At 38.2% G+C, this 14,808-nt stretch overlaps 1 long non-coding RNA gene across 1 annotated transcript; it reads right to left on the bottom strand.

The window, feature by feature from the left end:
• Positions 1-965: 965 nt before the first annotated feature.
• On the bottom strand, positions 966-13,112 carry LOC149132900 (uncharacterized). Its single transcript, XR_016244033.1, has 2 exons — positions 13,069-13,112; positions 966-2,485 (listed from the first exon to the last, which is right to left on the bottom strand). It is a non-coding gene; the product is annotated as an uncharacterized LOC149132900 (long non-coding RNA).
• Positions 13,113-14,808: the final 1,696 nt, after the last annotated feature.

Below are 14,808 nucleotides of genomic sequence, written 5' to 3' on the forward strand. Positions count from 1 at the left end.
TTAGTTTCAGCATTTGTTTCTGACTAGCTTGGTAATGTATCGGATGACTTACAAAGTAAAGTTATGGATCTTTTTGCTAGTTTTTATCTTTTACTTATTTTCAATGTGAAAATCTAAAAGAGTCAAATTTTAAATTATGAAGAAGCTCTTAACCAAAATCCAAGAACTTCGTCCTTGTTTTACTGGTACTACTAAATTATATTCTAGACATTCTTAGTGACAAGTAGTATCAACTTCCCAAATATAGTAATTTAATCTCCCTCAAAGCAGACTACAGTCCTGAAATAGGCGTGGCAGTGTGGTAAGAAGCTTGCTTCCCAACTACATAATTCCAGGTTGAGTCCCACTGCATAGCACCTTGGGCAAGTGTCTTTCTTCCACTTTAGCCTCAGGCTAAGCTGTGTGAGTAGATTTGGTAGATGGAAACTGAAAGAAGCCCATTGTATTTGTATATATCTATGAGTCTGTATTTGTCCCCCACCACTGCTTGACAATCGGTGTGTTTACATTCTCATAACTTAGCAGTTTGGCTAAAAGTACCAGGGTAAGTTCATTTGACTAAAAATTTTTGAAGGCAGTGCCCCAGCATGGCTGCAATCTAATAACTGAAACAAGTAAAAAAGATTGGTCTGGGGTACTCTGTTAAATATATACTCAATGTATGCTTAATATGTATCATCATCCTTCATTTTTTGAAGAAAAAAAAAATGTCTAGATGGGCTATTTTCATTCAAAAGCTATTAGCGTAGTTCACCCAAAAACCGAAGAATCTGGAATAAAAAAAGGACGTTACACAAAATAATGAAAACTTAACAATGATGTTGCCATAATGTGCAAACCAGCTGGGAAAATTTTTATCAAAATCGATTCACAGGAAACTGAGAAATCCTAAATTTCACTCCTAAGCTATTAGCGTGGTTCTGTGTGTTTGTGTGTGTGTATATATATATATATATATATATATATATATATATATTATGTGTGTGTATGTGTACAAGCACAAAGGTAAGAACTAATCTAGGAAACTGAAATTATCAAAATTTTGGTACTTCAATTGTTAAGCTATTGTTATGTTTAGAGATAAACCTTTGGAAATTTTATTGTTTAGCTGTTTACATTTTATTGATCCAGTTATGACCTTCCCATCGTTTTGTATGTGCAAGACTACATTGTCCAGTGTGTTCTTCCTTTTCTCTTTTTCAAGATGGTTATGAAGTATTTGAGGAAAATTTAGCTATTATTTCTAGTAGATTAAGTTACTGTAGAACTTCTTGTTGGTTTGACTATGATTTTATTTTCTAACCATGTGTACTGTTTTCTCTGGAATGAGATGATTAGACAAAGCTGTTTGGATGTTGATGATTTGACACAACTGACTAAACATCCAACCGGTTTTGGCACTGGAGGCAAATGCACACATGTGCAGAAATATACATGGATAGACATTACAGATATCGAAAAGGCATAACTAGATGCTCACACACATGAAGAGAATGGAGGAATTAAAATGCCTGATGTCAAATGAGTCAGTATTGAATCAGCGACACCAAAACAGCAGTGTCAAAACGTCTCATATCCTGTTTATTCATCTAAAGAAACTTTTCTGTTCAGTTAAACATGCTACAATGTATAATTTCTCTTTCTTTTTCAGCCATTCTGAAGATTCTGCCACAAGAGTGAAGTAAAGTGCCATACAAAAAAGAAGGAAACTAACTGGATTCTAGGGGTTTTGTTTTGTTTTCTAAGATTGATGCTGCTTGTATTCTCTTCAAACAGTTGCAAGTCAACAACTGTAGGAATGAGATATGCAGGTAGAGAATTCCAGAGGGACAACATTCTGGGGGAAGAAGGACGAGGTGTATGTTGGTCTCATGCCACTTGAATGGAGATGGCATGAGACCAACTATCTTTGAGGGGCAGAGAGTGTCTGTGAGTAACTTTATGCCAATCATCTGAGCAGTCTAAAATGTCTTTGTGCAGCAATAGCACCATCCCCAGATGTGACCACAGTACTCCATTGTAGTTATTCCCTTGAAATTTTCAGATGGTCAGTAAGGGATCTACAGTACTTTCTGGCTCTGATGTGACAGGCCAGTCTTTGAAATATAGTCCTAGCTATGTTAAGGATATGGGTTTATCATGAGATCAGTGAAAGTAAAGTCTAGCATTTAGAGTAATCACAAAGGTTCCAATGGTGCTCCGTTCATGTTTAGGGATGGGTTTGCAATGTTTCCTTGATATGAGAAGTGCCTGGAGTTTCTTGCTGTTGAAGGTGACAAGATTGGCATGATTTTACTAGATGCTTCTCTTCATGGAGTTGGTGGTCATTAAGGAGAGAGATTTGAGCTGTTGTTGGAGGTTGATGATAATTGGCTATCTCCATTACCCTTGAGATATTAGAAGTGTGATAGTTGACAGGGTATGAGAGGCAGCCCATGTTGGGAACGGGATACTTGAGCATGTTTTCAGAGATCGTGGTATATTCCTGTAAGGAGAGAAAGAATGAAGAATTTGGTGAGTATAACGATTAGCTCTGGGACACATTGAGAGAAATGGAAGAGGCCAGCAGCTTTGTTAATAATTAAGTATATAAACTTTTAACACATTTAATTTAACAATTAAATTGAAATAGCCATTTATGTATCACACTTCATATAATTACATTGTTACTGCAGTATTTGTCTCGAGGTAGCATCACTTATGGACATGCTGTGTTTAAAAAGCACCATAGATATCAGAAGGAGATGTATCTGGATGTTTTGCATTCTTGTATTTTATATATATATATACACGTACATATATCTTCATTTAATATGTGTTTTCCATGCTAGACACTAACATGCACACATGTATGTGTGCATGTTAGTGTCTCTTTGTTTTGGTGTTGTGTGATAATTGTGAATGAGTGTCACTGTCATACAAGCAGTGTCATTCATTTCCAGTATTCTGCAGCAACATTTCTGACAATGGGGAAATTTACCTTTCTAACCCAGTAAGGTTTAGCAAAGCAAAGCGAATCTAGCTGAAGAAAATCTGCTTCAGTAAACTCCGTCTAACACATGCAATATTAAATGAGTTAAGATTATTTCTACAGATGTCAGATGTAAACAAACAATGAGATCGAAGATGAAAAATGGTTAATAGGCATATATGCCATATTTTGGGGGGTTTTACCTCATCATCAGCACCTGTCTAGCCCATTAATCGTCCTCGAAAGCATTGTTTAAATCTGTTTATTAAATGCATTCCTGGAATGATGATATATATATATATATATATATATATATATATACGTGTGTGTGTCTTTATAATTTGTGCTCTACAAAAGCCACTTGTTATGACCAGTATTGTCACATCACTTCTCTCAATAAATTGTCTCTCCATTTCATGCCTTAAAACAAGATACATTATCTAGCTGTATAACACAAACCCTAAGTATATAATAACACAATGTACACACCTTCACTGTATAATACATAATATATGTATCCTAATTGTGCAATTCATGATATATAGAGACCCTGGTTGTATAGCACACCAGTATACATTGGTTGTGTGGTTAATTTAATGGTCTATACTAGGTTTTTATTCACCCTGATAGCTATTTGTACCACCAGTGAATGCATTCTCTGTGTCCTACACTGGAAGTAACAAATCTTGCATGACTGTATTAAAGAAGTTTATTTATTTGTTGGTTTGTTAATTTAAAACCTTTCCTTATTTGAAGATCTCTTTTCCCTCTTGACTGAAGTAATGACCAAGCTGTAATTTAATCTCACTTAAGATATATTGAGAATATCCTGTATCTTTTACTTGTTTCAGTCATTAGACTGCGGCCATGCTGGGATACCGCCTCAAGGAAGTTTTGTCAAACTAATCAACCCCCAGTACTTATTTCCTTTTTAAGGCCTGTTACTTTTTCTATAGGTCTCTTTTGCTGAAATGCTAAGTTATGGGGGCTGTAAACATACAACAACACATACACACATTTATATATATATATACAGCAGGCTTCTTTCAGTTTCTGTCTACTAAATCCACTCAAGACTTTGGTTGGCATGAGGCTATAATAGAAGTTGTCATGCAGTGGAAGTGAACTCAGGAAGCAAACTTCTTAGCACACAACCATGCTTGTACCTATATGATAAATAAATTAAACTCAATTTTGATAGAAATTTAAAATTTAGATTTCTTTAAAATAGGAAGTTTGTATTGTTAAACTAGAGGTTATACATAATTGAGATTTTTTTTTCTTTTTGATTTGTATTTCTCAATAGAATGTCAGGAAGAGATAAAGGGTAAGAGTGGCAGATTTAATCAGGTGATAAGAAAAGTCAAGTTATGTGACAAAATAATATCCTGATTATTTAGGTCACCTGATCACAGTAGTATGAGCGAAAACCAAGAGGTTTATAATGTACCGTCCATATTTCTTCCTGCATAAAGTCCTGGGTGTTGCAAATAAGCATATAACAGCAGTAAAAATGCATGAGTAGAGATACTATCATCATCATCTACTTCGCTATTTTCACAATCACAAACAGCAGTGATATTGGGCCATCAAGAATGGATGTTCTGGGCAGGCACTCAACTTTTTTGAAATCATCATCATCATCATCATCATCGTTTAACGTCCGCTTTCCATGCTAGCATGGGTTGGACGATTTGACTGAGGACTGGTGAAACCGGATGGCTACACCAGGCTCCAATCTAATTTGGCAGAGTTTCTACAGCTGGATGCCCTTCCTAACGCCAACCACTCAGAGAGTGTAGTGGGTGCTTTTACGTGTCACCCGCTCGAAATGGTGTCTTTTATGTGCCACCCGCACAAGAGCCAGTCCAGGGGCACTGGCAACGATCACGCTCAGGATGGTACATCTTTTGTGCCACCCGCACAAGAGCCAGTCCAGGGGCCCTGGCAACGATCTCACTTGGCTTGCCGGGTCTTCTCACGCACAGCACATTTCCAAAGGTCTCGGTCAGTAGTCATCGCCTCGGTGAGGCCCAATGTTCGAAGGTCTTGCCTCACCACCTCAGCCCAGGTCTTCCTGGGCCTACCTCTTCCACGGGTTCCCTCAACTGTTAGGGAGTGGCACTTTTTCACGCAGCTATCCTCATTCATTCTCACCACATGTCCAAACCAGCGCAATCGTCTCTCTTGCACACCACTACTGATGCTTATGTTCAGCTTTTCTCTCAAGATACTTACACTCTGATGGGTATGCACATTTACATTACACATCCAGCGGAGCATACTGGCTTCATTCCTTGCGAGCTTACGCATGTCCTCAGCAGTCACAGCCCATGTTTCACTGCCATGTAGCATGGCTGTTCGTACACATGCGTCATACAGTCTGCCTTTTACTCTGAGTGAGAGTCCCTTTGTCGCCAGCAGAGGTAAGAGCTCTCTAAACTTGGCCCAGGCTATTCTTATTCTAGCAGTTACACTTTCAGCGCACCCACCCCCACCACTAACTTGGTCGCCCAGATAGCGGAAGCTATCGACTACCTCTAGTTTTTCTCCCTGGAATGAGATAGAAGTTGTTTCCTGTTTGTTTACAGTGTTTATTGCACCTGAACATCTGCCACATACAAAAACTAACTTTGTAGTTAATCTGCCTTTCATATTGCTGCACCTCTTATGTGTCCATAGCTTGCACCGGGTACATCTTATAGAGTTACTACCTACTCCTTTACTGCATACTGAGCAAGGCCATCTACCTGAAGGGGTTTGTGTTTTATCTACCTTCCTACTTATTAGGATTTTGGTTTTTACTAGGTTTACTCTAAGGCCCTTCGATTCTAGTCCTTGCTTCCACACCTTAAACTTCTCCTCTAGTGACTGTGCAATTAGTGCAAGGTCATCAGCATAGAGGAGCTCCCAGGGGCAACCTGTCTTGAATTCCTCTGTGATCGCCTGGAGGACTATGATAAATAGGAGGGGGCTGAGGACGGAACCTTGGTGGACCCCTACCTCTACTCGGAATTCATTACTGTACTCATTTCCAACCTTCACCTTACTGACAGCATCTCTGTACATGGCTCGCACAGCTCTCACTAACCATTCTTCTATCCCAAGTTTCCTCATTGACCACCAGATAAGGGATCGGGGGACCCTGTCAAAGGCTTTCTCCATGTCAACGAAGGCCAGGTACAGAGGTTTATCCTTGGCTAGATATTTCTCCTGCAGCTGTCTCACTAGAAATATGGCATCAGTGGTGCTTTTACCTGGCACGAACCCAAACTGCATCTCATCTAAATTGATTCGCTCCCTAATTAGTTGGGCTATGACCCTCTCCGTAACTTTCATAACCTGATCTAACAGCTTGATGCCTCTGTAATTATTAGTATCTAAAGCGTCACCTTTACCTTTGTAGCAGTTTACTATGGTGCTGCTACACCAGTCATTGGGTATGACTCCTTCGTGTATCACCTGGTTCGTAATACGGGTGACTAGGCTGTAGCCAACACTGCCAGATATTTTGAGCATCTCTGCAGTGATTCCTGATGGGCCGGGGGCTTTCCCTGTCTTCATACTCTTAATTGCTTTATCTACCCTGGTACTGTCAACTCGGATAGCTGGTCCCTCTGTTGGGTCGACATACGGCAGGCTCTCTTTCTCCCATTCATTCTCTTTATTAAGCAATCTATCGTAGTGGCATCTCCAGACCTCCTTCTTTGCAGCCTCATTTAGTGCAAGCGTACCATCATCCATGCGAACACATTTCTCTCCTACAACATCACTATTCTCTCTCCTACACTGTCTTGCAACACGAAATACCTCGAGTCTTTGGTCCTCACGGCGCAGAACATTGGCAAATCTTTTCTTATCTGCTTCCCCTCTGGCTAAATAAACCTGTCGCCTAGCTTCCCTTCTGGTAAATCCTACCTTCCTGTCTTTAAAAAGCAAAGATACACAGGATAATGTAATGTAAAAGAGGAGACAAATTGATCATAGTTGTAACATTTTTGAACATATGTCTACTTCATCAGTACTGGACTTGGGATTAAATAGCAACAGGTGTGATATTAGCAATAAAAAATTATTTTCTCTGGACACAGAGTAAGTCTCTGAGGGACAAATACTCCACCATGCTACTTTCATACTGTGTTGTTTTGCAGTGCTGAATTCAAATTCTTCCATGGGAAACTTCATTACACCTTCAACTCTTTTGACACCAATCCGCTTGAAACCACCCTTGGTTCTATGATACCGTTGCTACATGGAGTGCATGAGGCGGTTCACAAAAGTCATTGGAACCCCTGCCCATACTCTGAGGAAAGTTGCCTCCAGTTCCACAAGAGTTGTCGGCCTTGGGACCACCTGGTTCAGCCATCTCTGGATTTCATCCCGCAAGTGTTCAAATGGGTTCAAATCTGGGCTGAGAGCCAGCCACGGCATGGCTCTGATGTTGTGCTGATGCAGGAAGTCCATGATGACCCTGGCCATGTGGGAGAGAGCATTGTCCTGCTGGAGGATGTAGCTATGGTAACAGTGAAGGGCACAATGTGAAGTCTTAGGATCTGGTCAATGTAGCACTGTGCTGTGATGCCATTCCCTCTGCCTGCACCAACATTTTGGAACACATAATGCCCAATTCTCTGATTCAGGCCTATAGCACCCCAAACCATGATGCTTTGGCCACCCCATGTGTCTCTCTCCTTGACACATGCGTCCCTGTAGCGTTCACACCCTCACTCTGCCATCCGAGGTGGAAACACAGTACCGGTTCTCATCAGAGAAGACTATCGACCTCCATTGTTGATGCCACCAATGTTGGTGTTGTGGGCAGTGAGGACAGGCTCTTGTGCAGGACAACCGCAATGCAGGTTGTTGGCAGCCAGTTGATGTCATACCGTGCCATTGGTCTCACAACCTGTCATGCTGGCTAGTCTGAAGTGAGTATGGAGGTGTTGCCTGGGGGCGCCCTCTGTGGGCATGGTCTGCAGTGCAGTTGGTTTTGTTGTATTGTTATTGCAGGTGATAGATGGTGCTGACAACAACCAGGCACACTGTCCTGCTTGCAATCGGCTGATAGCTTGTTCTCTCTGTGCTGCTGACAATTGGGTCATACCTGATGCATCCAAATTACGAATGCCAGGAACTCAGTCCAAGTTGATTTTTATACACATGACCTCCATGTGATGCATGTGCATTTTGGTTTCCATGACAATTGTTTGTAACTGTCACCCATGGCATTCAAAGCAGCTGCATTTTGGCATCTTGTTTCAGGGAAAGTTGAAAGTTTACCTGCAATTTGGGGCTCAGCCATAAACCAGCATGTCTTGGAATATTTACACTCACATCCCCAAAATAAATTTTCAGAATTTACCCATATAAAAATGACATATGCAAAAAATTGCGTTCCTTTTGTGGTTCAGTGTAGATATGCAATAACAAAGTCAGCAATGAATGTTAAAATACCAGTTTCTTTTGACAAGGCCTGGAACCTTGCATTTTTAGGGCCAATGAAATGGTATGATATTTATAATTTCTTTCCTAAGGGTGTTAGCAGTGTAAGTAATTGAAACTGCTTTCCAGTGTTCAATTGATGTTAGCTCTATGGTACCGAGTCCACATCAAAGCGTTCAGTTTATTCATTTTATATCTGTTTTATTTTCATGCTACTATTGGGTTTGAGTTAGTAGTTATTATCAAGGCATTATTTCACAACGTGATGTCCTTCCTGTTACTAACCCTTACTCATTTTTCAAATGGATTTCTTTTTATTCCATGTGGTATAATAGATATAGGAGTGGCTATGTGGTTAAGCAGTTTGCTTCCCAACCATAGGGTTTCTACTTCAGTTCAACTGTGTGATATTTGCGGAAACTTGAATAGATTTGTTAGATGGAAACTCAAAAAAATTGGCACCCATTCTGATGGCACATAAAAGCACCCATTACACTCTCAGCATGGTTGATGTTAGGAAGGGCATCCAGCTGTAGAAAACCATGCCAGATCAGACGAGTCTGGTGCAGTGTGCCAGCCCGGTCAAACCATCCAACCCATGCTAGCAGGGTGGGCCATAGTGATGGACACATTTTAAATGCTAGTATCTTGGATTATAAAAATAACATAGAGTACCAAATATATTTATTACATAACTGTTATACAGGGGTTCAATATATTATCTAAGATTTGAATATTACATCCTGGAGATGGTCACCACCATGAAGAGAACATTCACAAGCTCGCTTTCTCCTATCAAGCACACTGCTGCAATGTCTCTACAAATGCTTTGTTTTAGTTCCGTTGCTGTGTGGGGCCTTCTTGTGTATACCCTATCCTTGAGGTAACTGCACAGAAAGTAGTCCACTGGGGTTAGATCCGATGATCTTGATGGCTATTGGATATTAAATCTCGAAATGAAATGTTTGGGGAAGTGTTCTTGAAGAGTTGTACTGTATGACAAGTGGCACCAGTCTTTGTAACTTGGGAAAGAAGGTCTTCAGCAGTTACTGTTACAGCTGCATCATGTTCATCCTGTCTCATGGCAGTTTGCAACAGCACACAGGGTCACCTTTCAGGATGGTGCCTGTCACTTTCCAAAATGCTGTCAGAAATTTCTTTGGGCTGCAATGATGATTTTTGGCTGGTGAAATATAATTCGGCAATGTATGCAATTTCTTTCGGAGTTGGCGGCATTATGAGGGTCACCAACATGAACTACCTGTAAAAAATAGTAAAACCTTAGGTAATATGTTGAACTCCTGTATATCAGTTATGTAATAAAATATATTGGTACTCCATTTTTATAATCCAAGATACTAGCATTTAAAATGTGGCCCACCTTGCATATATATATATAATGAGAAATTATAATAAATACCAGTTTATAGCAATTGTTCTGGAACCCTGTGTTGGATGTTCCAAGTGCAACTGAATGCTTAATCACAATGGATCATCAGGGAACACTTTATTGAATTATCTTAGAAAAAACTTATGTTTTTCTCTTTCTCTCTCTCTCTTTATCTAGCTACATATATATATAATTAAAATTTAGGGTTCAGCAGGCATTGCTTCACCACACACCAAAAATTAGAAATAGCAGCCAAAACTACTATTTCTCTACCAAAATACCACACCAAACTACTTGGTAAAATTACTAATTATTAATTCATTTTTACCCTATATCTGTATATATATATAGGTGTGTGTGCTTGTGTCTTCTTGTCTTGAATTTGCATAACAGTTGTACATGGAAGTCACTTTCAGACATTCAGTTCCAATATTTTGTGAAAACATCTGGTCATTGGGAAATATCTTACTTGGAAACAGGTGAGAGTTGGTGACAGGAAGGACATCCAGTTGCAGAAAATTTGCCTCCATAAACTCCATCCATGCCATGCAAGTATGGAGAAGTGGTGGTGAAGATGATGATGATGATGCATCTTTGAAAACAGAATTATAGGATTATTTGTTAGCAGGGAATGTCAATATAATGTCACCATTTTTGCTCAAATGGTTTCACACACACGATAGATTTCCACAAGTTCTGTCCACTATCCGCTCAATGCATTGGTTGGTATGAGGTTACAAAAGAATACACTTGCCCAAAGAGCCACACAGTGAGATAGAACTTGAAAGCACCTAGTTACAAAGCAAACTCTGTATCCACGCAACCATGTCTGCATCTGTGTTTAGTTCTTATCATTAAATGCTTGCGATAACAAATAAGGTTGAATGAGGTTTTGTTTTACACTTAAAACATTGCTGAACATTTAATCTAATCAGCTGAAGATCAAAGGTCACTATCTATGTGGCGTGAATATGGTACTTAACCAAATTTCTCTAGAGGAACCAAAGTTCATGATATCCACCAAAATAAAAAAGTAGAAGGTGATAGTCTATTAGCATATATAGCAGAACAATAAAAGCAAAATTATCGATGTTAACCCTTTTGGTACAATATTTCTGTGAAAATACAATATTTTTGTTTCAATTGATTTTGAAAATAATGAAAAATTACTAAGATACCTCTGACCTTATTAATTCAGTGTTTGGAACATAAATTAACATAAAATATTAATGGAAACGTTTGCATTTATTTGACTTTAAAAAAAAAAAGTTTATACCTTAGAAACAAGTGATCTTGAGCAGGCTGGTATCAAAAAGGTCAAACTGAACTGTGAAGAGTGGGTGATTAAGAGTTAATTCAGTAGCTAGGGTGGGTAAACTCAGTAATTAGGGCGGTTGATCGATGGTGTATCAAGTAGTGATACATATACTATTTTATTGAAGCTGAAAAAACTTCTGCTACCCTTATAGACATCCATGCTGACAATCTGCCCTAGCATCACTAAACCTGGTTACTCCCACAGAAAGGCTGATGTGTTAGTTCCCCACTAACTGGAGACAAAACTCTACTTTGCCATGTATTACAGCAAATGCAACAAACTGATGTCACTAGGTAAACCATCACGTAGTAGTGATAGCTACCTACCTACATCCATGTGGACCAAAGAATATAACAGATGTCACGTCCAAACCAGTAATATCACATGTCCTGAGTTGACCAGTTGAGGCCTAATACCTACTAGCCATTTTGAATTTGTTTTATAACCTGTTTCTTTATTGCCAGATACTTGATGACTGATTTGTTCTATGAATTAATGAAACTTTAAGCTGCCATGGAGCTGAGTAAAACTGTTATTAAATTTTATATATATATATATATATATATATTATTGTTAGATTATTGTTATGGGATCTTTTCCCTTGAATAAAATTAGTGCCATTGTTTGTCAACAACAACTATCGGCGGTAGTTATTTATAACATCGTTCGTGTGTTTGGGTTAGGGTTATGGCAAAAATAATCGTAACCCTAAAACTAACTTTAACTCTAAAACCGAAACCCTAAAGCTAAAACCAGTACAAACGCACGAACGATGTTATAAATAACAGTACCGCCGATAGTTGTTGACAAACAACGGCACTAATTTTATTCAAGGGAAAAGATCCCATTACACCGTTACGGCAGTAATTGTTTTCACCTCAATAGACGTCAGTGATTGGTTGAAATTACACAAATACGACAACTTTTTACATGAAATAACTTCGAATACAAAATTTTTTATCTGTTCTATAAAACAAAATATACGAAGTTTGAAAGTGTTTCGGTACCAAAAACACTACATAAATGAAAAATGTTGCCCGTCAAACCAAAATATATAATTACATATATATATATATATAGATATGCAGGGCAGGGAATCGTCAATTAGTAATAAAATTAATAATTAACAATTTTGCCGGGTAGCTCAGTATGAAAAAACCTTTTCGGTAAAAATCATTTATAATCATAAATATATAGGGATTGACAGTAACCTGCTTCTCCAACATACATTAGGCAGGTGGTTTTTTTACTCTTCTCTACTGTTTTTTGTTCTGTGTGTATCAAAAATATCGCTATCAATCTAGAGTAATAATTTGTAGTTTTGAAATCAGTAGTTCGTTGACTGCTATTTCTGAATTCTCAGTATGTTGGAGAAGCAGGTTACTGTCAATCCCTATATATTTATGATATATATATATATATATATACATATACACACACACACTTCCATGAACAAGAACTATATGGTAAATACACAAAAAAACAACAACATATTATATGTATTTGAGGCTGACTAATGTGCCGTAACTTATTACAAAAATTTGTAGCCAGGAAGTTTTCAGATTAACCCTTTCATTACCATATTTCTGTTGAAATATATGACCTTTTTTTCAATTAGTTTTGAAAATAATAGGACCAAGGGCGGTTTCAGGCAGGTTGGTATCTAAAAGGTTGATACTTTGTGCATGCATATTTTTAGTAGGGGTAGGAGAGCTCTTGGTCTACCTTGAAATTGTGGACCTTCCAGTGATAAAGCCTCTAAAGACCTATCCCAAACAAACAAACGAAAAAAAAAAAAAAATACAGCTTGAAGTCTTATGACCAAAACAGTAATTTAATTTAGTAACTTCATTGCACACTAATGAATTTACAAAATTTTAAAATAAAGGCATTGGCACAACTGTGTGGTCACAGGCACAGGTATGGCTGTGTGGTAAAGAAACTTACTTTGCAACCACATGGTTTCAGGTTCAGTCTCACCCTGCAGCACCTTGTTTCTTCTACTGTAGCCCTAAGCCAACTAATGTCTTGTGAGTGAAATATATATATGTGCAAGGGCCCAGGAACAGGGGGTGCAATATCAAAATTTGCACCCCCTACATAATCTTACCAGTTGCAGAAAAAGTGTCTAAAATCTATCGGTATAAAATGCTTATGTTCGAACTCATTTCAAAACAAAGAAAAAAATAAATATATAAATAAATAAAAGTGATGAAGCTGGCATAAAATTCCCTAGGGAGTTTAGGACCACTAACTTCTGAAGGCAAGTAGCGTCAAAATACAAAAAAATAAGTGACGATAACAACAGTAGCAGCAACAATAACAACAACAAAACCAGCATGTATGGTTAATTTTGAATATTAGCATTACTTGAATTATTGAAGACAGCTCCCACCCAGTTTCTGTCTGTCAATACTTCTCTCCATCTATTAGTACCACTCCCAAGTTCTTTATAATTGGTGTTGCTAAAGACTTAAAACATGGTTGAATGGATTCAACCATTTGACCTCAGTCTAAAAAAAAAACTCCTTCAAAATTCTTTCAGTACAAAACGACCATTCAATATTCCATACCATTTACTGCTTGACCACTGCCTGGGTAAGTGCCTTTTTTTTTCAACTCCAACTTTAGTCTTGATTCACCTTTTCATTAAATCTTTACTTTCCTTTTGTCTTTATTCTTCTCTATCTGCTTGAGTTCCTTAGGAAATAGTTTCCTTTTAGCGTTACTACTAACAAATCGTATCTTAAAGACGTACTTTAGACAGAATGCCTTATATATTGATGACTTTCATTTTTTTATCTTGCCTTAATTCTGTCATATTATTAATCAAAAGTCTTCCTGCCTATATATAAAATAGTATCTGCGTCATATCTGTTTCCGATACTGTCCTGCTTTTTCGTTTTATATAGAAAACGTTGATTTAATTAGTTTGATAAGTGCCTCTGCACGAAACTCTCGAACCTTCAGTCACTATGTAACTTTCTCCGATCAATAAATCTATATTTATTGAGACTGACTCAACATAAGTTCTATTTTTTATGTTTGAACCACTACGCCTCTGATGAGAACCCAATAATGTTCGGAAATCGATTAAAGTTGTTCATCTTTTTTTCAATCTACGGATAAATGGCTAAATTTGCCCTCTTTATAAATATACGATATATATATAAATATAAATAGACCTCGATAATCGGCTCGGGATTCTCCCCAATGACTTTACAAAGGTCACTTGGGGCCCCAATTCGCCGTGAAACCATTTGGTAGCTGGTATCGTTACGAGGTCTATTTATATTTACCCACTTCTCTACTTGTAGAGTAAGCTCTCCTCTGGTTATATGGTTTTACCGTATATTATCACATATGTATATATATATATATATATATATATATATATATATATATATATATATATATTAATATTAATAGTTATCGCCAAGCCAACATGGCAGTCCCAAAATTAGGACGAAAGCTGCCGTGAATTAGCTCCAAGAAGCCATCGCCTCTAGCTAGCTATGTGACACACGAAACCTGTGTCCTTTATAACCTTCGAACAGGGGAGGTCAGCAGTGTCCCCCTGCTGGTTTGGCATCTGCAGACTAGACTAGTTTCAGGGTGTTGCCCCTTGTCAATGCAGAGTAGCCAAGCCTTAGCCAGGCGGCGCTGCTGACTATCTGCTCGAAGGTT

Source organism: Octopus bimaculoides, chromosome 13 (assembly GCF_046866305.1).
Source record: "Octopus bimaculoides isolate indiv1 chromosome 13, ASM4686630v1, whole genome shotgun sequence".
Lineage (NCBI taxonomy): Eukaryota > Metazoa > Mollusca > Cephalopoda > Octopoda > Octopodidae > Octopus > Octopus bimaculoides.